The 26,803-nt window shown below is 44.3% G+C and overlaps 1 protein-coding gene across 3 annotated transcripts in view; it reads right to left on the bottom strand.

The window, feature by feature from the left end:
* Positions 1 to 26,803, bottom strand: part of DAAM2 (dishevelled associated activator of morphogenesis 2) — a 325,498-nt gene that overhangs the window by 278,541 nt on the left and 20,154 nt on the right. For 2 of the 3 annotated variants that reach the window (XM_053305346.1, XM_053305390.1), the window contains exon 2: positions 21,278 to 21,387. The exons of the other annotated variant lie outside the window; for it this stretch is intronic. The gene's annotated coding sequence lies outside the window, so the exon portion shown is untranslated. The remainder of the gene's footprint in view (positions 1 to 21,277; positions 21,388 to 26,803) is intronic. 3 annotated transcript variants of the gene reach the window in all.

Raw genomic sequence — 26,803 nt, 5'->3', positions numbered from 1 at the left:
AACGTTGAGAAACACTGATCTAGTTCATGGCTGCAGTTTTTGCGAGGGAAGGTCTGCTGATGGGACACAGTGACTGAAGACTGCTGATGGGACACAGTGACTGCTAATAGGACACAGCTTACCTCTTCTGAAATGGAGCAATTCTTGCATAATCATTGGGTAAAACACAAGACTATTTCCTTGTACCATCCTCGAGGAATGAACACATTAGGGAAAGAAAGTTTATGACTGGCTACTATGCAACAACAATCCTGGAAGGAGGCAATCCATGAAACTCTGCTTATCAAACTACTCATTCTACTACAGGAAAATCACCTTTTGAACTGCTGAGAGGATGCAAAGCTACCACCAAACTGACCCAATGGCAACAACTGATCAGGCTTTCTGTGCCATCTCACCCTGAGGATGCAGAGTTTCATGATCAGGTAAGGGAGAAGCAACAAAAAGATAAATTGTATGTGGATTGGAAACTTGGTGCAAAACAGCGAACATTTCAGGTGGGGGACTTTGTTCAAGTATGGTTGCCTTATAAAGTGAAAATGGGGTGTTCCTGATATTCTGGACCAAAGGAAATTGAAATCCAAGCAGATTCTGTCATATACTGGATGATGGAAATAAAAGGAACAGTTCAAGACTTTCAAGCATGCATACTATGAGACAAGAGGGAAGGGAGTCTGATTTCAAGAGAGGAAGTGGACTGGAATTTGATCTTGCCTCTGGTTTTGACTTGATGAAAGTGATGGACAATCCTCTGTACTAGAAAGATCACTAACAGCTCCTGTGCCAAAGACCTCAAGAATTAGGACAAGTGTGCATGACAGGAGACCACCTAAAAGACTTCAAGACTCTGTCACCAAATTTTAAATCAATTCAATTCTGTTTATTATAAAGGGGAGGGATCTCTTCTATCTAGCAGTATTGTATGTTTGGTTAATTAGAAGTTTGTCCCAGTGGGGATCCTTTAGAGAATGTGGGGAGTAGAGTCAGAAAGGAAAGAGAGAGAAAGGAGAAGGAGAAAAATGGAGTTGTTTCTAAATTTATTTTATTTATTTAAGCTTAAATAAAGCATAGTAAAACAAACATAAGATTGCTTTGTGTTTAAGAGGGCAGCAGCTATAAAACATCCATGAATCAGGAAGGACTCTTCTCAGTTTTCTAAAACCCCAGCAGGCTAATAGACCCAAGAGCAAAATTCAAGTTCTTGCAGCTATAGTATGGGGAAATTTCAAACTCTGTCACCCATAGAGTTTCTCTCACTCAGGGGAAAAAAGGGAGAAAGTATCCTTTTTAAAGCTACTTGGCAGGAAGGGTTCGTTTGGTTCTTGGAGAAAGATGAGAACAAAACATTTGACTCAGCAATAAAATTTGTCTTATTGCAGACCAAAAGGAAGCAGTCAGCAAACTGGCACTGGTGTGAGGATCTGTAGTTGAAACCCACTGGTCTAGACAGATGCCCAGCTAACCGCTGAAAAGGTACATCTTGGCAATGCAAGTGGCAATGCTGTCCAACCACAATATGACATTAATTCTTCTCCACTTCTGGTCTTCTGCACAACCACAGTGTCTCAGTAACATACTTCTGTGCTCCTGACCATGTTTACAGTGAATTGGTACAAATACAATTTATGTGTACAAACTTTGCATAGATTTTCCAAAGTAGCGAAGTCCTCCTAGAAATAAGGGCTGTCATCTAATTATATAAATTTGCTGGTCAATGACCAAATAAACTTATCTATCTATCTATCTAATTATATAAATCCTAGTTGCCTGATCATATGTGTTTTAATTAATTGGTGAGATCTGCATATGAGTACAGATAAAAGTTTTAATGCAAAAAAGAGAGCATGCTTTCCTTGTTGTTAAATAATGCATGCATGTGTCACTGATGGATAGACATTCCATCCACACATCTGTTCTTCTTTGGAACACTCTTCCTGCCCGCCCCGGATTTGGTCAGCTCCCTCCCTAGCTGCTTTTCAGGCCCTTCTTAAGACCTACCTGTTTGGCCAGGCGTTTGCCCTTTAATTTATTTTATGTTTTTTAAGAATAGTAATTAGTATTGTTGTCCACCGCCTAGAGTCTTTGGAGGAGGCGGTATATAAGAAAATTATAATAAAATAAATAAATCTGTTGTTCATGGTCAGCTATTTTTAAATGCAGAAAAGGAACTCTAGTGACAATTTTGCTGGACATGGAATGGGGTTTCAAAAATCACCAAGGGTTCAGAAGTAGCGGGAGCTTGCTCCAAATGGCAGGACAGTAGAGGTCAAGAGCTGGCAGCCCTGGGTCAAATCAGTCCCATCCTGCCCACATCTGCAAATGCCAGACGCAAAAGAGAGGTGTGGAGGAGCAGCATTTGTGGCAATAAAGCTTTGCATTTGCCCCTTGAGCTAGGGAGAAGACCATTGGTCCATTTAGCTCAGTATGGTCTACACAGACTGGCAGCAGCTTCTCCAAGGCTGCAGGCAGGAATCTCTCTCAGCCCTATCTTGGAGATGCCAGCGAGGGAGCTTGGAACCAAACATTCAGATGCTCTTCCCAGAGTGGCTCCACCCCAAAGGGAATATCTTACATTGCCCACAGATGTAGTCTCCCATTCACTCTGCTTAGCAAAGGGGACCAGTCATGCTTGCTACCACAAGACCAGCTCTCCTCCCAGGCATGGAGAGGCATGAAGCTTTGGTCCACATCTCACTCAAAGTGAAAAATTCTTGTCAAACTGGCAGCCTGACAGACCTAGTTGCTAACCAGGCCAGGACATGGTGAGGTCATTCACACAATCAAAAACAGTGTTCTACCCAGGTTTGGGAGCTGTGTGTGCTCCCAATTTTCAGTTGTGTGGAAGCAAGGTAGGAGGGAAACCTGGGGAGAAGTGATTGTGTGGAAGCAAGGTAGAAAGAACACCTTGGTAATGTTGGTCAGTAGGAGAGCCAATTGGGATGAGGAGATTTTACCGGTTCTGGATGGGGTTGAACTCCCCTTGAAGGAGGAAGTACACAGCTTGGGGGTATTACTGGACCCGGCTCTGCTTTTTGAAGCTCAGCTGGAGGCGGTGGCCAGGGGTGCCTTTGCACAGCTTCAGCTAGTGCACCAGCTGCGTCCCTTTCTCGAGAAGGCAGATCTGGCCACAGTTACCCATGCCTTATTCACGTCATGGCTGGATTACTGCAATGCGCTCTACATGGGGCTGCCCTTGAAGAATATCCAGAAACTGCAGCTTGTACAAAATGCGGCAGCTAGGGTTTTATCTGGAGCTGCCCGATGGGATCACATTGCAACCATTTAGAAAGAGCTGCACTGGCTACCAGTTTGTTTCCAGGTCCAATTCAAGGTGCTGGATTTGACCTTTAAAGCCCTTAATGGTTTGGGCCCTGGATATCTGAGGGACCGCCTCCTCCCAAGGGTTGCTGCCCGCTTGACGAGGTCATCTGAGGGGGCTCTGCTCCAGGTTGTCTTGCACGCAGGACAGGGCCTTCTCTATTGCTGCCCCCAGACTCTGGAATGCGCTCCCGGTGGTTATTCGCTCCTCCATCTCCATCACAGCTTTTAGAAAGCATGTTCAATTTGGGCTTTTTACCCAGGCTTTTATATGATTGTCTCTGCTGCTGCTCTTTGTACTTTGTGTTTTGTATTGTTTTTATACTTGTGTTCTAATTTTTTTATTCAGATTTGTTTTATATTTTTAGCTTAATATTTTAAATGTGTCATTTTTATAATCTTGTTTTTAAATTTTGCTATAAACCGCCTTGGGATTGTTTTAATGAAAGGTGGTATATAAATTTAACAATAAACAAACAAATAAATAAACAAACAAATCAACACACACACTTACTTGAGTAGCTTTTCCTTCTTCCTTGCTTCCACACAATCACTTCTACCCAGGTTTCCCTCCTACCTTGCTTCCACACAACAGAAAATTGAGAGCACACACAGCTCCCAAACCCGGGTAGAACACAGTTTTTGATTATGTGAATGACCTTGGTATTTTAACCTTTGTATTGTCTATTGCATTCACTAACAGCAGTTCTCCAGGATTTCAGGTGGGGATCGCTCCCAGCCCTACCTGGAGATACCATGGACTCAACCTGGGACCTTTTGCAGTCAAACCAGGCAGCATACCACTAAACTACAGCCCCTGCTGCAGCATTTTAACATATATTTAGGTATGTTACAGATGCCTGAAGAAGCTACACAGCCCACTAAGCCCTGAACTGAAATGTTTACAAAGGTGCTTAACTGTACTCCGTGTTTTAGGACTATTCATGGAGCACAGAATTAAGGATTTATATGTGTCTTTGAAGCACTGGGCATTAGGAGTATTAAGGAATGCAAGATTAGGTTTAAAAATCACATATTTTCTAGCATTGCACTGTACGTGTACCTTGAAGTTAACAAAACCTACATTTCATAGTCTCCCATATAATTTGGTCTTTGCTCTCCCTCACCATTCACCACAATCCGGAATCACAATACTGAGGTTTCTGAAACATTACCATTCCTTTGGTTTCAATGTTTCATGTTTTAATTGTTGAGGCGAGTCGCACGATCGGTGAGACCTGCCTTCAGAGGGTTTGCAGGGAGAGCAGGCTTAGCCCGCTCTCCCCGCAGATGATCCCTAGACAGCCCAGGGTGGCCAGATTGGCCACCTACACAACTGCCAGCTCCATCATGGAGCCGGCCGGGGCTGCAGGGATCAGGATCTGTGCAGCCCCCAGAAGTTCCAGGATGCCCCGGCATCCTGGAGAGACCCCCCAGGGCTGGGAGGCTTGTTTCAGCCTCCCGGCAGGGGTCTCTTCATGTATTGCCGTGGCACAGAGCCACACCGTGGCAACACACGATCAAATAGACAGGGTTAGCAGAGGGCTCGCTCCACTCACTTCGTCTAAGGGGAGGGGGAATTAAGAGGGTTTGCTGCCGGGAGCCATGGCAGAACATGATCCACCCAAAGAGGGTTAGGCTCTCTTAGCCCGCTTTTGGTGGATTGTGAGAATCTCCTCGTTGTGTTTTTAGATTGTGAATCACCCAGAGATTTGCATATGGGGTGGTATAGAAATGTGCCAGATAAATAAATAAATTCATGCAAGACTTCAGTGAAATAGTCCCACAAAGAGCCGGATGGACATTAATGTCTCCAGCTGTTTTAAGGTTAGGGATGGGAAAAGGCTAAGGGGAGAAACTTTTTAAAAGAGAGATTATGCCATAAAAGGGAATTGTTTTCTGCATCAATTGTTTCTGCAAAAGCTTCTGTATCAGCCTTTGGTAATCTAAATAGTGTGTTAGATCAGTTGTCGAAACAAAGGAATGTGAGCATTGTTAAGCTGAGGACAAAGGTGCTTATTGTGTATGGAACTTCTGTGCCAGGCTGCCTGTTCTCTCTCACAAAGAAGTTAAACACCCTGTTGTATGGATGGAGACCCATGCCTGATGTTGTTATTAGAAGGCATAAGTGGCTCTTACATCTGACACACTGTGGCAAAATCTCCCTTCTAATCCCTGCTCTGAAGTGTGACAGAGAAATCCTGACTTCACTGAAGGAAAAACAACAATTTGGCTTCAGAGCCATGCACAGCAGACATAGTGAGCTGGTACGGATCATGCTAGGAGAAATGGCTTGATATCTCATATCAGTCATTGGTTCTCTTGTTGACCCTGCTGAGTCGCTAATTTTAACCTCAGTGTCTCCAGCTGAAAAATGGGAATGATATTGATCTATTGTCCAGAGGGTGAGAGAAGGATGAATGAGAGGTACTTTTTTTAAGAAATGGAGATGTATAGGTCTCCATTTTAAAAAAAAATTCAGATTTGAGGATTTACAAGCTCAAAGTAGTAGTGTATAAGCAGAGACATTGAGCATGACATGGTTTGGTTGAGCTCAGAATGCCTCATACTGTCACAGAAGATCTGTCTGCAATTGTCACAGAAGGTCTTTATTCACCTGAAAGGGTAGAATTAAGCCTGAAATGCTGACGAAACTCACTCAAAGTGCTACCTGATTTGAGAGGGTTTTTTATTTACTCCACTCAGACCGCAGTATGGGATTTCAGTGTGGAGTTACTAAATCTGGAGAACTCAGGCTTTGAGAAACTGTACAGTCCTTGAGCTTACAAAAGTATGATGAAGCTCCTTATAAGAAAGCTCTGCCATTCTGCTACAGGTCTTACAGGGGGTGGTTGGCACCCTCTTTGCACTAGACCACCACTCACTCTGGGCCACCCCAGCACCCCACAAGTGGCTTTAAGGTTTTTCTCCATAGGGAAGAATGGAGGTTTCAGCAGCCCCATAACTGCACTTGGGGGGTGCTGGGGTGGCCCAGAGCGAGGGTGCCAACCACCTCCATGGGTTGCTAACCCATGGGGTACTGGGTTTTGTTGTTTCGGAAGTGTTCTGAGTGTAGATTCTTTGGTAGTATATAAGATTTTCAATGACAAACCACGAATCCACTCTCATTGCTAACCTTAAAGACACATAAACTTCAAAAATCACTTAAAAATCAGCCCTTTGCCCAATTCCTTTCAAATAATTCTGATAGTTTCCTGGCCCCCCTTGGGCACTACCACCCACCACACTCTGCTCTTGGACACCCCTTTCCCCCCGATGTGAAGCTATACATTTGCTGACACCTCCATGCTTCTTTGTGGAGAAAAATCTTACAGTCACATAAACTTCAAAAATCACTTAAAAATCAGCCTTTTGCCCAATTCCTTTCAAATAATTCTGATAGCTTCCTTGCCCACCTTGGGAATTACCACCTACCACACTCCACTCTAGTACACCCCTTTCTCCCCGACGTGAAGCTATACATTTGCTGCAATCCTCATTATTCTCTATGAGGAATTCCAAAATAATTTTAAAATTCACCAATAATCAGAGGAGTGTCCGATTGCCTTGGAACTTTGTGGATAGTAGGCACCCCTGGTTGTCTACCACCTACTCCACTTTTGTGCCCCTAGGTGTTTCACAATAGGGGATATGGGCTGGTTCAGGTCCTATTATACCCTATAAGAAAAATAATTAAAAATATTTCAAATATTCATAAAAAATTATAGAGGTGTCTGATTGCTTCGGGGTTTGCATGGTTGTTGGCACCCATGGGTGCTCCACAATAAGGAATAATGGGCTGGTTGGAGTCCCATTATATCCTATGAGAAAAAAATAGAAATAATTTCCAAAAATTCATAAAAAATCGTACGAGTGTCTGATTGCTTTGGGGTTTGGGTGGCAGGTACCCCTGGGTGCCAGCTACCATCCTACCAATTTTTGGGTATCTGAACTGGTTCAAACCGGTTCAAATTCGAACCGAACCAGGGGGAAGTTCAAGCAAAACCAAAACCGAACTACCCCCTCCTGGTTCGAACCTGGTTCGAATTCGAACCGAACCGGGCAAACCAGTTTTGTGCACATTCCTATCCTACATTGGTCTCTGAGCAAGTGAATCGCCTGCCCAGACAAGCAGCGGCTTCCCTGCGACACTCCTGTGCCTCATTCAAGTGCTCTTGGGGTTGGGTGCAAGCAAGCACTGCCATGTGTGTCCCCCGCCCAGCCCCAATAATGCATTGTGTGACAGCACAGTGCATTGCTTGGACCGCACACACCCCTTCCTGAGTGTGCTTGCTGCGGCTGCAAGCAGACACATGATCACAGCCCGGTTCTGGGGCACGCTCATGCACAGAAGTTGGGTTAGGTGGCAGGCTACTTAAGAGGGCTACCACCACCGATGGGAGCCACGTGGTTCCCAGCAGTTCTCACACGCAGCAAAAACCAGTTTTCACTGCTTGTGAGAATAGCTTCATGGTCTCCCAAGGTTCATGGTCTTCTCCAAGCTTGCAGACAGGAGTCTCTCTCAGCCCTATCTTGGACTTGCCAGGGAGAGAACTTGGAACCTTCTGCATGCAAGTTTGCAGGTGCTCCTCCCATAGCGGCCCCATCCCCTAAGGGGAATATCTTACAGTGCTCACATGTAGTATCCCATGTTGGGATAAACATAATTATTTACACCAATCTGGCTTCCTTGGAGGAAGAGTAGGCTATAAATGTAAAATAAAATGTAAAATATCCATATACTATTTGAGACTCTGAAATTGAGTCTCAGCAAATCATATTTTTTAAGTATAGTGATTCTAAGGGGAAACAAACAGCTTGGGACCTGGATGCTTGAAGGAATGCTGTTTACCATATGAACCAGCCTGGAATTTAAGACTTACTTTGGAAGTCCTCCTGCAGATTCCCTGGTTTGGATGTCAGGTGATTGTTGACTGAGGAGAGGGCTTTCTTAGTGCTGGTGCTGAAATACCCCCTCTAAGCCGGTTTGGCTGCTAGAAATGCCCCCGCTTTTAAGACAATTGGCTAATACTTTGTTCTTCTCCAAGACTTTTAATTGGTGGCTGCTAATTTAATTGGTCTGCTTTCTTTGTTTTATCTGATTTTAAGTTGCCTCTTGCTGCTGTTTTTAATTATGGTGCTCTTTATCACAAAACAATAAATGTTTGTTTAAACTGCATTGGGAATTTTAATAGAATAGCACTATATAAACCACTTAAAATAAATACATCGGCATAGGTCAGAAGAAAAAAGAAACGAAAAATCCCTTTTTTAGTAGCAGCAGTTCTAATTATTTTTCCTCCCACCAACAAAACAAAACAAAAACAAAACCAGGCAACTACTGTTATTTTGAGGAGAGAGAAAACCTATTGTGATGCTAGATATGAGTGATGACAGCAAACTCAAGCCTGGGCACAATCACAAAGATGGCGGTCAGACAATTCCAGTGAGTTAGTCATGTACAAAATCTTGAACCAACCATGTTCAAATTCCTGTAACAGTTTTTTTATTCAACTAGTTGACCCGGACGCATAACATCTGCGCCCCTAGTCCTCCCTGTCTCACCTTCCTCCCTTCAGCCCCAGTCCATTCTCCCCCTCCCAGTCTGCTTTCTCTTCCCTCCCCACCCAGGGTACTTCCTTGCACTGTAGTGCCTGGCGCTTTTCTTCCCTGCCCACAGGCCTGGCCTGTGCTTTCCCTCTCCGCTGGCCAGAGGCGTATCTAGGGAAAATAGCGCCTAGGGCAAGCACTGAAATTGCACCCCATGTCCAAACATCTGACACCCATCTTTCAGATAACTTTACCATAATATTAGCTGAAAAATACAAGTCAAGCTCTTTAATCTTTTAATATTTCAAAAACTATTTAGCAGTGGATGTAGCCGGACCAAAAAATGCTGGAAAACTACAAATTTCAGTATGCTGGGGCTCATGAAATATTCAAATACTATGTGGAGGTGTACTTGGAAAAATAAACAGAAGTGCCTGTCTAATTCTCTACTATGCACTGTAGCATCACTATTACATAAGTTTTAAAAATCAATGGAGAATTTGACTTTTCCCAGATACTCTGAAAATAATTAAAGGATATGCAGAGTAAACTGTGTCACTGCTTGGAATATATTCTAGACTTTCAGAAAGACAGTTAAAATGAGAGAAAGAGAGCAAGAAACTCCCAGTGGGGCTTAATACTAAGGATTTCACACTGATTCAAAGACACCATTAATAGCCATATTATTAAGGCATCACATTTAACTCATTTATCACAAGAAGCAAAATAAGAGCAAATGAATACAATCCTAGCTCATAAGCTTCAGCTCAGTATTCACAAGCCCTGATTCTCTGTACATAGTGCCAATCTGAATATGTGTACAGTGACTTATATTATAGTTTTAAAAAATCCTTTTTTTAACCTGTAGCCCCTTTGGGGAGCTTCCTAAAGGCCGTGAGAGGGGTCGGCAAAAGTTCCCCCTCCCCCCACTGGCCTCTAGGGCCTCACAGGGACCATTTGAGCATGTGTGGTGGCCATTTTTAAAAATAACATTTTTTTTAAAAATGGCTGCTGAAAACAAGATGGCCACCACACATGCTCAAATGGCCTCTGTGAGTCCTGGCATGGCCTAGGGCCTCACAAAGGCCATTTGAGCATGCACGGTGGCCATTTTGTTTTTGGTAGCCATTTTTAATTTTTTTTTAATTTTCAAAAATGGCGCGCCCCTTCAAGTGGCGCCCAGGGCACATGCCCTGCCCGCCCTACCCTAGATACGCCCCTGCCAGACAGCCTGGTGGTGGCACCACTTTCCCTTGTTGCCTGCCCAGCGGCAGCCCAGGAAGCACTTTCCCTCACCACCGGCCAGCCCAGCAGCGGTGCTGCTTTTCCTCTCTGCCGACTGGCTGCCTGCTCCAGCAAGGCCGGGTCCGCCGACCAGCTAACCTCCTCCTGCCATGCAGGGGGCTCCTCTGCCCACCCAAACTGCAACTCTCGTGAGGGTGCTGCCACTCTTGCGAGAGTTCCACCATGCATCCCCACCGGCACATCTACGAGAATTAAGTATATCGATATGTATTCCATGTTACAAAGAATTACTTGAAACAGTCACACTGTATCATCACAACTGCCTTCATGCAGAGTTGCCAACTAGGGACTTTTATAGAGGACATGTGACTTTTTTGGGAACTAAATGACTTTTTTTGCATTAGGAGAAATAGAAATTATTTTGGGGACCAATCAACTTTTTGCATGTGTTGTAGTGTCCAAAGTTCTGGGGGGCAACTGGAACATCTTGTTCACTCAGAAGAAAACTTTGCTCTCATGAGCAGCTTCTCTTCCTCAGTCTCCTTCCCCTTCCTCCTGACCACCCATTCAATGGGGAAGCCAGGTTCTGCTTCAGTGGCAGGTTGCAGAGCCACACGATGCAGGAGCATGGGTAGGTGGGCCGACAAGTGCAGCTATCTTCCTTCAGGTGGTGGTGGTGGCAGATAGAAGTTAGCAGTTAGCTAACTAACTTTACTCAGCAGTTATACCTGCTAACTCAGTAAAATGGTATCTTTTTAAAGTGGTAAATTTCTTCTGTTTATCATGGGAAAAGCAAATCGCCTTATTGAACCCCAGTACAGCATTCCTTCAATGGCTGATGCTGGTGTTTCTACTATTTCCTCTATTTCCACATTTTTGTTGATGGAAATCATAATAAACATAAGAACAGCCCTGCTGGATCAGGCCCAAGGCCTATCTAGTTTCATACATCCTGTTTCACATTGTGGCCCACCAGATGCCTCTGAGAAGCCCTCAGGCAAGAGCTGAGGGCTTCTAACTGTTGCTCCCCTGCAACTGGTAATTAGATGCATCTTGCCTCTGAGACTGGAGGTGGCCTAAAGCCACCAACACTATTGTCCTTAAATATGCTTTCCATCAATTTACCCAGCATAGAAGTTAAGTTAAGTGGTCTGTGGTTTCCCAGATTCCCCCCGGATCCCTTTTTGGAAATCGGAGTTACATTAGCTACTTTCCAGTCCTCTAGTACATAGCCTGATTGTAAGGACAAGTTACACATTTTTGCTAGGAGATCAACAATTTCACATGAGGTCCCTCAGAAATTTTGGATGATGCCATCTGGCCCTAGTAATTTGTTAATTTTTAGTTTTTCAAGACAGTTATGAACATCTTCTCTTGTCACCTCAAATTGGCGCAGTTATTCAGCTTCCAAACCTGAGAAGCTCAGTTCCAGAGTAGCTATATAGTCAGTATCCTCCGCCATGAAGACAGATGCAAAGAACTCATTCAACTTTTCAGCAATCTCCTTATCCTCCTTAATAATATCTTTCATGCCCTCATTATCTAAGGGTTTAGTCGCCTCCCTGGCAGGTCCCCCCCCCCCCCACCATATTGACTTTTTTCACCATCTGGACCTGGCAACCCTAGACTTCAGAGATTGTGGCTTGCCAGGGCCACTTTGTGGATTATCAAGGATTTAAACCACATTCAAACTCAATACTGCCACTACAGCACTGATCAATGCTATGGCTAGAGGGCTGAGAAAGGTACAGTGTTTTTTGTCCCATTTCTACAGCATCGAGCTTGTCCCTTCTCCAGATCACAACCGATTGCTCTTTTTCAGCTGTTTTTCTTTGCTCTACACTTAAGGCCATCTATTTTACAGGCTGTTCCATACTTCCAAACCCTCCAGCACCACGGAACATTACAAAAGAAAAATACCACAGCAGCAGAATGTTCCTTATTAATGAAATCTGGACTGAGCAAGCAATTCCACTTCCAATCCTGGCCCAGCTTTGCTTCCTCTTTCCCAATCAGTTTTCATTCATTTCCAGTAGATCTGTTTTTATTTAGTCAGTATTCCCAACTCTCCTTAGAGTCATTTCTGAAACTGACTGCTGAATCTGAAGCAAAAAAGAGGCTGCAAGGAATAATATCAGACAAGAGCAAATGAACATACCATGCTTTTGTGGGAAACATTATGCATTAGTGAGCTTTTGCATTGCTTGAGGACTTAGTAAAGCTGGAAAACAATTGACATATTTTTGTAAGGTGCCAGGGTTCTCCAAGAAGGAAGGTGAGTAAAGGGGGACATGCCAAAAGTGTATAATAAGTGGATAGAGAGACATATCTCTCTCTGTCTCATAATATTAGAACCCAAGGTCATCTATTGAAGCTAACAGTTGGGAGATCCAGGACAGACAAAAGGCAGTACTTATTTACACAACATGCAGTTAAACTATGGAATTTGCTGCCATTGGATGTGGCACTTGCCACCTAGCTAGATGGTTTTCAAAGGGTATTAGACAGATTCATGGTGGATAGGCCTATCAACCCTGGTAGCGATATACTTCCATCAGGATGTATCATATGCCCATCAGCCATGCCCTTGAACACCAGGTGCTAGGAAGCACCAAGGAAGGGGGAAGGTTTATGGGCTTCTCAAGAAGGCTTATGGGCTTCTCAAGTGTGCCTGGCTGGCCGCTGCCTGAGGCAGGATGCTGGACTGGATGGACCTTGGCTTGATCCAGCAGGGCTGTTCTTATGCTTTTAAGTTCTTAAGGGACTCTCACAGCAGGGCTCAGGTGTTTTGCTCTTTGTATGTATGAAAAAAGAGAATACAATCTTTGTAACAATTTATAATGAAATGAAAAACAAATCAAAAGCCATCTTATTTGTTTATTATCTCTCTGTGTAAACCGCCCTGAGCCATTTTTGGAAGGGCGGTATAGAAATCGAATTAATAATAATAATAAAATACATACATACAAATAAAATGATAAACAGAACCATAGTGTAATAATGAACAATACCTGGTTGTAATCATACATGAATATCCAACAGTACGATTGTAAGTATCAAGCAAGTCACAATCACAAAATTATAGGATGAGAGTCCAGATATTGAGGCTGTTCACACGCACAGCCAAGAGCAGGCTAAGACAGCCAAGGTGGCAAACCCACCTGTGCCAGTCACCCTCTTAAATGAGGTTAAGACAGCATTCGCTCCCTTAACCCCATTTTGCTGCTCATGTGCAGCACCGGCTGCTTGCACTCGTGTGGTGCATTATGGGAGTTTTGAGGGTGAGGAGGCCGCATCCCGCACCCTGATCGTCTGGGCGGGTGATCTGCCCACCCATGAAGCAACGAGGGATTGTCTGCGGGGAAAAGTTTGAGCAGCCTTCCCCACCTCCCTCCACCAAGCCCTACTTATTGATCATGATAAAGGACGCATAATCTCATTTTGAAAATGACACACGTGCTGAAGCAATCCTTTCCAGGTTTTTTGGCTTCTTATTGCTGCTCCAAGTAAGTAGGTATGGACTTGCTAAGAAAGTCACACCTCTCTCTCTCTCTCCCCTCCCACAACTCTCTCGCTCTCTCTCTCCCTCACAACTCTCTCCCCCAAACTCTCTCTCTCCCGCACCATTCTCTCTTCCCCCCACAACTCACCCTCTCTCCCCCACAACCCTCTATCTCCCCCCAACACTGTCGCTCGCTCTCCCCCCCACAACTCTCTTCCCCCCACAACTCTCTCTCCCCTCCCACAATTCACTCTCTCTCTCCCCCCACAACTTGTGCTCTCTTCCCCCCACACACACACCAACTCTCTGTCTCTCTCTCTTCACACAACTCTCTCTGAGCATCTGCGAGTCTGGCTGGCCCAGCCACCACCGCTGTTTCCCCCCCTACACACACACACACATACACACACACACACACACACACACACACACACACACACTAGCATGCCCGGCTTTCTGGCCGGCCACCCCCCTCCCCAAGCTTTCTCCTCGGCCGCTTCTTCTCGGCCTGGCAGCAGCCGCTTCCCCTTGGCCTACCAGCCAACCCGCCAACAGCCGCTTTCCCTCAGCCCACCAGTGGCTGCTTCGCCTCCCCCACTGGCCGGCCCAGCAACAACCGCTTCTTCTCATTGCAGAACTCTCACGAGTGGTGCCACCACTCTCGTGAGAGGTTGCCACGCATTCCTAAGTGGCACATTTTGGAGAATTAATTATATAGATTAATTACAATTGTATTACTGCTTATTAATGTAGGACAACAAACAGGTGTTGTTCACACTTATTTTATTTGTATTTATTTATTTTGAATTGCTTTTCATTTAATTATAACTTATTTTAGATATAATAATTGCCTCTGTAATCTTTTATAGAGGTCATATTCTCTTCCTCGCACAGTTAGGGTCTTGTGTTTTTGCTGTATTTCTTCTGTACCCCCTCTCCTTTTGCTTTTCCCTGTGCCTCCACAGCAGCTGCCAGACAGAGGGAATTATATCAGCTGCAGGATAGCGCTACCCATATACTGGTAGGAATTGGTACTGCAGTTCTTCAGCCAGATGACCTGAGAAACCAATGGAGACCTGGCTGGCCGATAGAACAATTGCTCTGGGGTTGGTTCCTCAGTCTGAACAATGCACTTGACAGAGTAACAGCTTTGCCTCCACTTATCTCACTTGGTACTCAACCCCAGCCTGGTCCCAACTATTAACTTTTGCCTCTGGCCCTTCTGATACTCATCTACCCAGTCTAGCACTTGACCCTGACCTGTTCTGACCATAGGAACATAGGAAGCTGCCATATACTGAGTCAACCCATCGGTCTATCTACCTCAGTACTGTCTGCACCGACTGGCAGCGGCTTCTCCAAGGTTGCAAGCAGGAATCTCTCTCAGCCTATCTTGGAGATGCCAGGGAAGGAACTTGGAACCTAGATGCTCTTCCCAGAGCGGCTCCATCCCCTAAAGGGAAATATCTTACAGTGCTCACACTTCTAGTCTCCCTTTCATATGCAACCAGGGCAGACCCTGCTTAGCTAAGGGGACAAATCATGCTTGCTACCACAAGACCAGCTCTCTTCCTTACCATGGCAACTGCCTCTAGCTCTTTTGACCCACATCTGCATGAGCCCCAATCAAATCCCCAGGGCTGCAGCCTGGCACGAAACCAAGCCCAAGCTTGCCAGTTTTATAAACACTTTTTTTCACTACAGAAACATTTTACAGTTAAATAGAAGCAAAGGGAAAAATGACCCAGATGAAAACTGGGAGGGAGGATTCATTTTTCTTGTTACCGGAGGCCTTGCTAGAACTGATTGCAGGCTAATACTCATACATTCCTCTGCAGTCCCGAGCCCATGGTTTAGTGTTGCTGATTACACCATTGTACCCCACCCTGGTTTTTCCTGAATACTACCTGCCTTCCCATCACATAGAAGATAGCCTAGTTAGCCTGTGGCACACAATTTCCTGAAGAAGACTTGGCTTTGCTTACAGGAATTCCTCTATATTTAACATTCCTGGAGAGCTGACAAAGGTCTTAAGGAAATCTGGCTCTTTGCTTTTCAAAGAGGAATGCTCAGGGTGGAACACACTTTGCGAGGGAAACACAGTGATTCCAACTCCATTTCACTCTTGTGATGCTAATGCAGGAGCAGGGGTCATTTGCAAGGGGTCATCAGCAGGCAGAAGGGATGCTTAGCACTTCTGCTGCCGATTCTCCCCTTCAACCCCATCTCTGCTGTTTGTTTATCCCTCCAAGCTCCAAGTCTATAGAAGGCTGGAGAAAGCAATGGGGGTGGAGAGGGTGGGGTGGGCATTGGCAGGGAATAATCAATAGGCATGGGCAGGGTTAAGCACCCACTGACTGCCAATCTTTCCCCAAAGATGTGCCCCTGCATTCATATGAACTACAGACTTGTGTTTAGGAAACATGTTGGTGGGATAAAACGAAGTTATCCCCTTAACTCACAAAAGCTAGTCTGGCATAATAGCTAAGAGACTGAGCTACAAACCATGAAGTCTCTGGTTCAAATCTCATCTCTGCTGTGAACTCTGATAGCAGGAACACATTTTATACTGGTGGTGCTCATTTATTTAGCAGCAATTGTCTCTGTCCAATCACATCATAGCATTCCTCCAGTGGTTGTTACTGATGTCTACCTTATATTTCTTTTTAGATTGTGAACCCTGTGGAGACAGGGAATCATCTCTATCTATGTAACCCTCTTTGAGAACTTTGTTGAAAAGTGGCATATAAATGTTTGTAGTAGTAGTAGTAGTAGTAATAGTAGTAGTAGTAGTAGTAGTAAACACACTAGGAGACCATTCTGCTTCAGCCTCTGATCTGCAATATAGGTAGCATATGACTCCTTGTGACTCCTCAGGTTGTGGATAAGCTGCTTGGAGCAGTACGACCTACCACCTGTTCTTTGGATCCTTGCTCAACATGGCTAATCTCATCTTGCAGGGAGGTTGTTGGAGCTGGCCTAGTTGCTATCATTAATACCTCACTGAAGGAGGGCAGGGTGCCACTTCGTTTGAAGGAGGCAATGGTTAGACATCTTCTTAGGAAGCCCACTCTGGATCCTCTAGTGATGGATAATTATAGGCCAGTCTCCAACCTCCCATGGTTGGGTAAGATGATTGAGAAGGTAGCGGCTGACTGGCTCCAAACTGTCTTGGAGGTAACTGACTATCCAGACTCATTTCAAACTGGCTTTAGGACAGGCTATGGAGCTGAGATGCCCTTGGTAAGCCTGACAGATGTCCTTTGCCAGGGAATTGACATAGGGAGGGTGACTGCTGGTTCTTTTGGATTTTTCAGCAGCTTTTGATAGCATCAACCATGGTATCCTTCTAGATCACCTGAGGGATTTGGGGATAGGAGGCACTCTTTTAAAGTGGTTCTGCTCCTATGTCTTGGGCAGATTTCAGATGGTGGCACTTGGTAACAGTTGCTCTTCAAAATGGGAGCTGCTATATGATCCCTCAGGGCTTCATTCTGTCACAAATGCTTTTTAACATGTACATGAAATTTCTGGGTGAGGGCATCAGGGGATTTGGTGCTGGATGTTATCAATATGCTGATGACACCCAAATCTATTTCTCCTTGTCATCAATACCAGAAAATGGCATTAGCCCCTTAAATGCCTGCCTACAGACAGTAATGGGCTGGATGAGGGAAAATAAACTGAAGCTGAATCCAAGTAAGACGGAGATGCTCATTGTTATGGGTCATAATCTGCAAGACGGGATACAACTTCCTATCCTGGATGAGGTTACACTCCTCCAGAAAGAACAGGTTTGTAGCTTGGGAGTGCTCTTGGACCCGGGTCTCATCCTGGTGGCTCAGATGGCTCAGGTTGAGGCTGTGGCCAGGAGTGCTTTTTAACAGCTACAATTGATTCAACAACTCCGCCCGATGCCCGTTCCTTGAGGAGAATGGCCTAAAAACAGTGGTACACCATCTGGTAACCTCCAGTTTGAACTATTGCCATGCACTCTATGTAGGGCTGCCTTTGTATGTCGTTTGGAAACCTCAGTTAGTCCAAAATGTCCTGGGGTATCCTGGAGAGACCACATTATGTCTGTTCTTAAACAGTTGCACTGGCTGCCAATATGTTTCCAGGCAAAGTACAAAGTGCTATTACCTTTAAGGCCCTGAATGGCTTAGGTCCGTGTTGCCTGAGAGAGTGCCTTTCTCTACAAGATCCCCACTGGTCATTAAGATAATCAGGAAGGGTCCATCATCTGATGGAAACATGGGATTGGGCCTTCTCAGTTGTTGCCCGTTTGTTGTGGAACACACTCCCCATGGATATGGGAGGATTATCTTTCTTGGAGGCCTTCAGGAGAGCCTTAAAAACCCATCTTTTTAGCCTGGCCTTTAACATCAATTAGTTTCAATTTTAATGAGTGTGAATCTTTTGTTTATTTTTGAAACTTAATGAGTTTTTGTTTAAACTCATTTTAATGAGTTTAAATGTTTTGTTTTAATTGTTTTATTATGTGTTTTTGATTTTAATGTAACCCACCCTGAGCCACTTTAGGAAGGGTGGTATATAAATGGAAAAATAAATAAAATAAGTAAGGACAATCACACTCACTTACTTTACAGAGTTTGTTGTAAGGATTACAAGAAGATAATACTTACAAAAGTGCAATGGGAATGCAATCCATTTTTATTTATTTATTTATTTATCACATTTTTATACCGCCCTAACCCAAGGGTTACCTAACCTTTCCTTTTAAAGGAAACTCACGGTATGGAAGAGAGAACATACCTTGAGAAACCCAAGCTATGGAAGGAAGGAAGGAAGGAAGGTACTGAAGTCAGGTAGGTTTGCCAAGTTCTCACTTGCAGATGGCACTGATATTTTTAAACAGACTGAGACAGGATACAGCCTATGCACCTCTTGGCCCATCCCACCTCCTGTCTCCTCTTCTGCCCATGGGGAAGCTACAGTCCTGCTGGCTACAGGACATGTGAAAGGAAGGGAGGAGGAATAGAGTGATAAGCACAGTCACTGCATGCCTTCTCAGTATGCATCAAACCATTTATAGGAATAAGCACAGGTCTGGGCAGGAGCCTAGCAACCTTTCCTTTGGGCTCAGTTGTCCAGGAACATCTCTGCTGAAATGAATAGCAATTACAGGAGAGCACCAGCTTTTAGATGTCCATGAAACAGAGCAACAAATTAGTTCCTGGTGTATTGTGCCATTTGTCAGCATGGATTTAGTGCATGAAAATGGGCAGCACTGAAGCTTAAAAGGACATTAAATGACTTAGACTGGGATAGGGAGAAGCCAAAGCCTGGCAGGCTTAAAATATATTCATCAGAAACAGAGTAGAGCTGCAGGCTGCAATCCTGCACTGAGTTCTGAATTTAAGGCTTCTCCTTTCAGGTGAAGGCAAGTTGTCTAAACATGCCCTATTCTGTAACACCTGCCCTATGCAGTAACATTCTGTACCATTTGCAGCTATGAAAATGCATATCTCACACACACACACACACACACACACACACACACACACTACTTAAAACAAGTATTGTATCTTGCTTACCATTAACGGTTATTCACAAAAACAAAAACACTGCCGCCCGATTTGTAAAGGAAATATGGCACCGGAGTGAGGAAAGCATGGGAGGGGTAAGTAAACCCTCCCCTGCCCTCAATGGAACCCCCCACCCCAGTGCCAGACTGCAGCTCCATGGTTCCGTGCACACCCCTACACTGAGTGTGGTACACTGGGGGATTCCCCCAGGGGACGGGCACTCTAGGCACCGGTCTCTGTGTCAGTGTGAGTTACAAACAGCCCACACTGACACATGATCCCAGCAGCCAGATGCACCCTTAACCTCGGCTAGGAGCTGGCTTCGATGTTGAGTTTGGAGTTGCGGCACTATTAGGATCCACATGGATCCTGGCAGTTCTCATGGGCAGCCTGAACTTTGCGGCTCGTGAGAACAGCCTCAATATATATAACTCTTTTAGGTTAAGGGTGGAGCCACAACTGGCCGAACAGGTTCAAAGAACCCGGACCACCCAACCAGAGGCCGCAAGTGCAGCCCCAGACACCACCCCCACATCTGACATCAGACGAGGGGGTGTTATTTCGCTCCCAAACGGGGCCGTGCAACCCCGTTTGGGACCGAAATTGGCCCGTGCAGCGTTAGCAATAAGAACATAAGAACAGCCCTGCTGGATCAGGCCCAAGGCCGATCTAGTCCAGCATCCTGTTTCGCACAGTGGCCCACCAGATATATCTGACGACAATGCGACCGGAGTGACTTTCCCTGTCTTTTAAAGGCAGGGAGAGCCACTCCTGGCCTTGCTGCCAGTACAGCAGGACCAATCTCCCTCCCAAACAGGGCTGCGTGACACCGTTTGGGAGGAAGATCGGCCCATGCTGCATTGGCAGCGTGGCCAGAACGGCTCTCCCTGCCTTTAAAGGCAGGGACAGTCACTCTAGCCCGCACTGCCCAACACAGTGTGGGCCGATCTCCCTTCCAAATGGGGCTGTGCAGGAGGGAGACCATGCCCATGTGTCTGATGTCAGATGCGGGCGCATGGCTAGCTGGCCCCCTGTGTCTGACATCAGGTGTGGGGCCAGGGCCAGGGGGCTGCCACCAACCTCCCTATGTGCCTGTTTTCGGTCTGTTTATTATCTTTTTAAAAATTCATTCATTCCTCTTGTAAATTTTGTTCCCTCTATAATCATACAAAATGTTGCATTTTGAGCTATATTGGCAATTTGTTTGTTTGTTTCTTTGTTTGTTTATTTGACTTGCTTGCTATTGACTTGATAGCTATTGCTATTGCTATTGATTTGTATACTGCCTTTCCAAAATGGCTCAGGGCGGTTAACAAACCACTAAAACAGTAAAGATTTAAAACAAATTTAAAAACAACATAACAATTAACAATTTAAAAACATTTTAAAACAACAGTGAAACAATTACAGTGATTAAAACCCCCGAAATCAGGTTTTGAATTTTAAAATAAACCAGATATTTAAAAACCCCAAATTTAGGAAGCTGAGAAAGCTTGGGTGAAAAGATGCTTACACAATTAGTTCCAAGAGATTTTCAGCCAGTAGTGTAGGGATGATGTTGGCAGCCCCTGTTCAGCCTGCCACTGCTGGCCCACCCCACCTCAGCCACGCCCCCAGCTTCTGATGTCAGACACCCCTGCATCTGACATCAGACACAAGGGGCATGGGAATGTTAGCAAATGGGGCCGTGTGCCCTGTTTTTAAGTACAATCCAGACCATGCCACATTTGCAGGGTGACCAGGATGGCTTCTCCTTACATGAAAAGGCAACCTGGCCAGGAACACCTCAACCTGGCCACAAGGAGCCATCCCGGCGAAACTGCAAATGCGGCACTGCCTGGATTTTACTTACAAACAGGGTGCACGGCCCCCATTTGCTAACACGGCCACACATCCTGCATCTCATGTCAGATGCATGGGTGTGGTGGGGGCGTTGCCTGAGATGTGGAGGCCTGGGTTCTTTGGCGGGTGGGGGGGGGGAAACCCTGTGCATTGCTGGCTCTGCCCCTGTCTTCAGAGATATCATAACACTTTAAACAGAATAATAGTTTAAAAGGAATTCACCCCACAGCACCATCACAATCACTTCTCCAAGATCCAGCTCAGTACTGACCTGTGCGATCGGAACTGAACTTTTCCTTTCTGGTCTGTTTAGCTCCTTATAAAATCATCATGGTATCAGTGCCCATCGTAGAATGACTTGATTAATCTTTTTATGATATTCTGTGAGAGAAAAACATAAACACATATAGTACACAATTGTGCATAGTTGTTTGTGTGTATGACATACACATGGGTATGAACATATGGGTATGAGCAGCAGCACATATTCTGTGGACCTGCTCCCACATGCCAGATGCCAATGAGCTGTGCTTTATGGTTCTGTCCTTGACAGTCTGCTTTAATGACATGTTTGGTGTAAACCCGCTAAGCTGCATTTCTTGGGCAGTGTAATTTTGGCTACAGCATATACATCTATTACTCCATTAAAGAAACCCAGAATCACTGTTACAAATCATTTTCTGCTGGTGCGCTATTTTTATTTTGAAAAGAAACCCAAACAATTCTGCTCGGAGACATTCCCCAACTGGATTGCTGTCATGCAAGAAAACACCAAGGTGACCTCCTCCTTGAGCCAGGGCTTTTCAGTCTGCGCTGGGAAAAGTCAATAGGAATTTGCTCCTTATCATTTTCTTCATATATTCCACAATTAAACAACCTTTCAGAAAGCTATCATGAAACAAAGGGCAAGACATTCAGAATACCTCAACTTCACTTATTTATTTATTATTATTATTAATTCTTGTTTACACAGTCAGACAGGTGCTATTGACTGGTTTGTTTTATTCAGACATCGAGTCCTTCCCAAGGACCTGGGATGGCTGAATTTTATTGTCTTTGTTGTTGCTGTTGTTATAGATATCGTTGCAGAATATAAGCTGTTCCCAGTAAAGCTGCTTTTTGTAATTGGCTGATGGTGATTTCTGTAGCCCCTATGGTGTTGAAGTGCTCTTCAAGGTCTTTTGGGACTGCACCCATGGCGCCAATTACCACTGGGATTATTTTGGTCTTTTTCTGCCACAGCCCTTCAATTTCAATTTGTAGATCTTTGTATTTGGTGATTTTTTTTCTATTTCTTTTTCTTCTATTCTGCTATCACCTGGTATTGCTATGTCGATTATTTTAACTTGTTTTTCTTTCTTCTCGACTACAGTTATATCTGGTGTATTGTGTGGCAGATGTTTGACTGTTTGTAGTCGGAAGTCCCATAATATTTTTACATCTTCATTTTCTTCAACTTTTTCCATTTTATGGTCCCACCAATTTTTGGCTACAGGTAGCTTGTATTTTTTGCAGATGTTCTAGTGTATCATCCCTGCTACTTTGTCATGCCTTTGTTTGTAGTCAGTCTGTGCGATCTTTTTACAACAGGTGATTAGGTGGTCCACTGTTTCATCTGCTTCTTTACAAAGGTGGCACTTGCTGTTTGTGGTGGATTTTTCGACTTTTGCTCTGATTGCATTTGTTCTTAGTGCCTGTTCTTGTGCAGCCAGTATTAAACCCTCTGTTTCTTTCTTCAAGTTGCCATTCGTAAGCCATTGCCAGGTCTTGGTGATGTCTGATTTTCCAGTGATACTGTAAATATTGCAAATATTGCAAATATGCAAATATTGACCATGCAGTGGCTTATTTTTCCATTTTTCTGCTCGGTTCTTGACTTGTTCTTTCTTGTAGGCCTGCTTTCTTTCATTGGTGTTGAATAGTTTTGCATTATTGACCATTTGAAGTGCATCTTCTTCACTGTCCTTTATATATTCTTCAAGGCCTCTTTTCTCCTCCTCTACTGTTTGATGGACTTGCAGCATTCCTCTTCCACCTGAGCTGTAAGGGAGGTATAGCCTATCGACATCACTGTGGGGGTGCAGAGCATGATTGATGGTCATGATTTTCCTGGTCTTATGATCTAGCGTCTCTAGCTCTGCCTGGGTCCAGTCTATTATTGCTGCACTGTATCTGATAGCAGGTATAGCCCAGGTGTTTATGGCTTGTATGGTGTTCCCGCCATTGAGTTTGGACTTGAGGATTTTTCTAACTCTCCTGATGTATTCACTTCCCATTTTTCTTTTCACTTCAGTGTGTGCGATGTTATCAGCCTGGAGAATGCCCAAGTATTTGTAATGTTCTTTCTCTTCCAGGTTCTTGATCTTGCTTCCATTGGGCAGTTCTATTCCTTCTGTTTTTCTTATTTTTCCTCTGTTCATTATTAATGCAGCACACTTGTCTAGTCCAAACTCCATTGCTATATCGCTACTGAATATACGGTCAGTGTTTAGCAGTGATTCGATTTCTGACTGGGACTTTCCATTCAACTTCAGATCATCCATGTACAGCAGATGGTTTATTTTACTGGATGTTTTGATGTTTGGTATCCAAGGCCTGTTTTGTTTAGTATTTGTGAAAGTGGGGTCATGGCAATTACAAACAACAGAGGGGATAGTGAGTCCCCTTAGAAAATGCCTCTTCTAATGCTAACCTGTCCAAGTGTCTCGCCATTGATTGTTAACTGTGTACTCCACATGCTCATTGCTTTTTAAAAATAAATATCTGAATGTTTTTGCTGACACCAGTTGTTTCTAAACATTTTAGTATCCATGTGTGAGGCAATGAATCGAAGGCTTTCTTGTAGTCAATCCATGCAACACTTAGATTGGTTTTTCTTCTCTTGCAATTTTCTAAAACCATTTTGTAAATCAGCAGCTGGTCTTTTGTGCCTCTGGTGTTCGGGCAATTTCCTTTCTGTTCAACTGGAAGCTGTTTGTTAGTTAATAAGTGTTGCATCACTTCATCTGCTATTATTCCAGTTAATAATTTGAACATGGTTGGCAGGCAGGTTATCGGTCTATAATTACTTGGAACTGCACCTTTTGCTGGGTCTTTCATGATGAGATGAGTTTTCCCAGTTGTTAGCCATTGTTCAATATCACCTCCTTGAAAAATGTGATTGAACTATTTTGATAGTTGTTTATGAAGGCTTGTTAGGTGTTTAAGCCAAAAGCCATGCAGTTCATCGTCACCTGGAGCAGTCCAATTTTTAATTTTCTTTGCTCTTTCACTTATTAATTCTGGTGTTATTATTAGATCTTGCATTTGTTGGTTACATTTTTTGACCTCTTTCATCCAGCCTGCTTTTTTATTATAATCTATTGGATTGTCCCATAATTTTCCCCAGAATTACACTGTTTCTTCTTTATTTGTTGTTTCTAGGTTTCTTGCAGTTTCTCCTTCTATGCTTTGGTAGAAACGTCTGTGATTCGTCTGGAATTGGAGATTCTGTCTGTGTTGTGTAATTCTGGCTTCATACCTCCTAATCTTCTTTGACACTGCTGTTATTTGCTGCTTTATTATTTCCAGGACATCTCTAATTCTCCTTGAATCTAGGTGGTATTTTTGGAGCAGATACTGTTTGTTGTTGTTGTTGTTGTTATTTATTAATGTTACGTCTCACCATATTGTTGATGGGAGAGGCACTCTTCATCTGGCTCCTGTGGTGAGACTTGTCCAGTATGGTTGGACCTCTGGCATAGCTCTCACCTTCCTCAGAGCATACAAGCCCCACAACCACGCATTATATTTTATTTATTTATTTATTATTATTATTATTATTATTATTATTATTATTATTATTATTATTATTATTCGATTTCTATACTGCCCTTCCAGAAATGGCTCAGGGTGGTTTACACAGAGAAATAACAAATAAATAAGATGGCTCCCTGTCCCCAAAGTGCTCACAACCTAAAAAGAAACATAAGATAGACACCAGCAACAGTCACTGGAGGTACTGTGCTGGGGGTGAATAGGGCCAATTACTCTCCCCCTGCTAAATAAAGAGAATCACCGCGTTAAAAGGTGCCTCTTTGCCAAGTTAGCAGGGGTTTATGCACCAAAATTCCCTGCTAACTAGCCCAAGAGGCACTTTTCAGATTGGTGATCCTCTGTATTTAGCTGGGGGAGAGCAACCCCCCAAAGCCAGGGGGATAGCTATAATTGTGCAGATACATTCAAAGAACATGAGCCACCTACTTGTAAGGGGCCACCAAGGGTCTTTTCTTCATGCAACATATTGAAGCTCTTCTCACAATCTGTGAGAAGAGCTGCTTCTGAGTCTGTAGGGACAGCGGGCTGCTGGCTCCATCCACATGGCTGCTGGCTTTGTCATGAAGCTGGTGGGGACTGTGGGGATCGGGGGCCACACAGCCCCTGGAAGTTGCAGGATGCCCCACGTGAGCATGCGGGGCATCCTGGAGAGAGCCCCGAGCCCAGGAGGCTGCTTGTAGACTCCCAGCCAGGGGTCTACTCGTGTGTTGCTGCACACTGTAGTGACACACGAGCAACGATATGCAGTTAACAAAGCACTCTGTTATGTCATGCTGGGAGTGAGCCAGCACGGCTTCCGCAAAGGTAAATCTTGCCTCACCAACCTTTTGGACTTCTTTGAGAGTGTCAACGAGTGTGTAGATCAAGGTGATCCAGTTGACATAGTCTACCTGGACTTCCAAAAAGCTTTTGACAAAGTTCCTCATCAAAGACTCCTGAGGAAACTTAGCTGTCATGGAATAAAGGGACAAGTACATGTGTGGATTGCTAACTGGTTGAAAGACAGGAAACAGAGGATAGGTATAAATGGAGAGTTTTCGCAATGGAGGGAAGTAAGAAGTGGGGTCCCCCAGGGATCTGTACTGGGACCAGTGCTTTTTAATTTATTCATAAATGATCTAGAAGCAGGGGTAAGCAGTGAGGTGGCCAAATTTGCAGATGATACCAAACTCTTCCGGGTAGTGAAATCCAAAACAGATTGTGAGCAGCTCCAAAAGCATCTCTCCAAACTGGGGGAGTGGGCGACAAAATGGCAAATGTGGTTCATTGTTAGCAAGTGTAAAGTGATGCACATTGGGACGAAAAACCCCAACTCCAAATATATGCTGATGGGATCCGAGCTGTCAGTGACGGACCAGGAGAGGGATCTTGGGGTTGTGGTGGACAGCTCGTTGAAAGTGTCAACTCAATGTGCAGCAGCTGTGAAAAAGGCAAATTCAATACTAGGGATCATTAGAAAGGGGCTTGAAAATAAAACGGCTAACATTATAATGCCCTTATACAAAACTATGGTGCGACCACACTTGGAGTACTGCGTACAATTCTGGTCACCACATCTTTAAAAGGACATTGTTGAACTGGAGAAGGTACAGAAGAGGGCGACCAAGATGATCAGGGGCCTAGAGCACCTTTCTTATGAGGCAAGACTACAACACCTGGGGCTTTTTAGTTTAGAAAAAAGATGACTGCGGGGAGACATGATAGAGGTCTATAAAATCATGCATGGTGTGGAGAAAGTGGAGAGAGAGAGATTCTTTTCCCTTTCACACAACACTAGAACCAGGGGTCACTCCATGAAATTGATTGCCAGGAGGTCTAGGACCCACAAACAGAAGTACTTTTTCACACAACGCGTGATCCACTTGTGGAACTCTCTGCCACAGGACATGGTGACAGCCAACAACCTGGATGGCTTTAAGAGGGGTTTGGATGACTTCATGGAGGAGAGGTCTATCAATGGCTACTAGTTGGAGGGCTGTGG

This window comes from Hemicordylus capensis, chromosome 1 (assembly GCF_027244095.1).
Source record: "Hemicordylus capensis ecotype Gifberg chromosome 1, rHemCap1.1.pri, whole genome shotgun sequence".
NCBI lineage: Eukaryota > Metazoa > Chordata > Lepidosauria > Squamata > Cordylidae > Hemicordylus > Hemicordylus capensis.
Note: the sequence above shows the minus strand (reverse complement) of the source record. Positions and strands in the feature narration are given on the sequence as shown.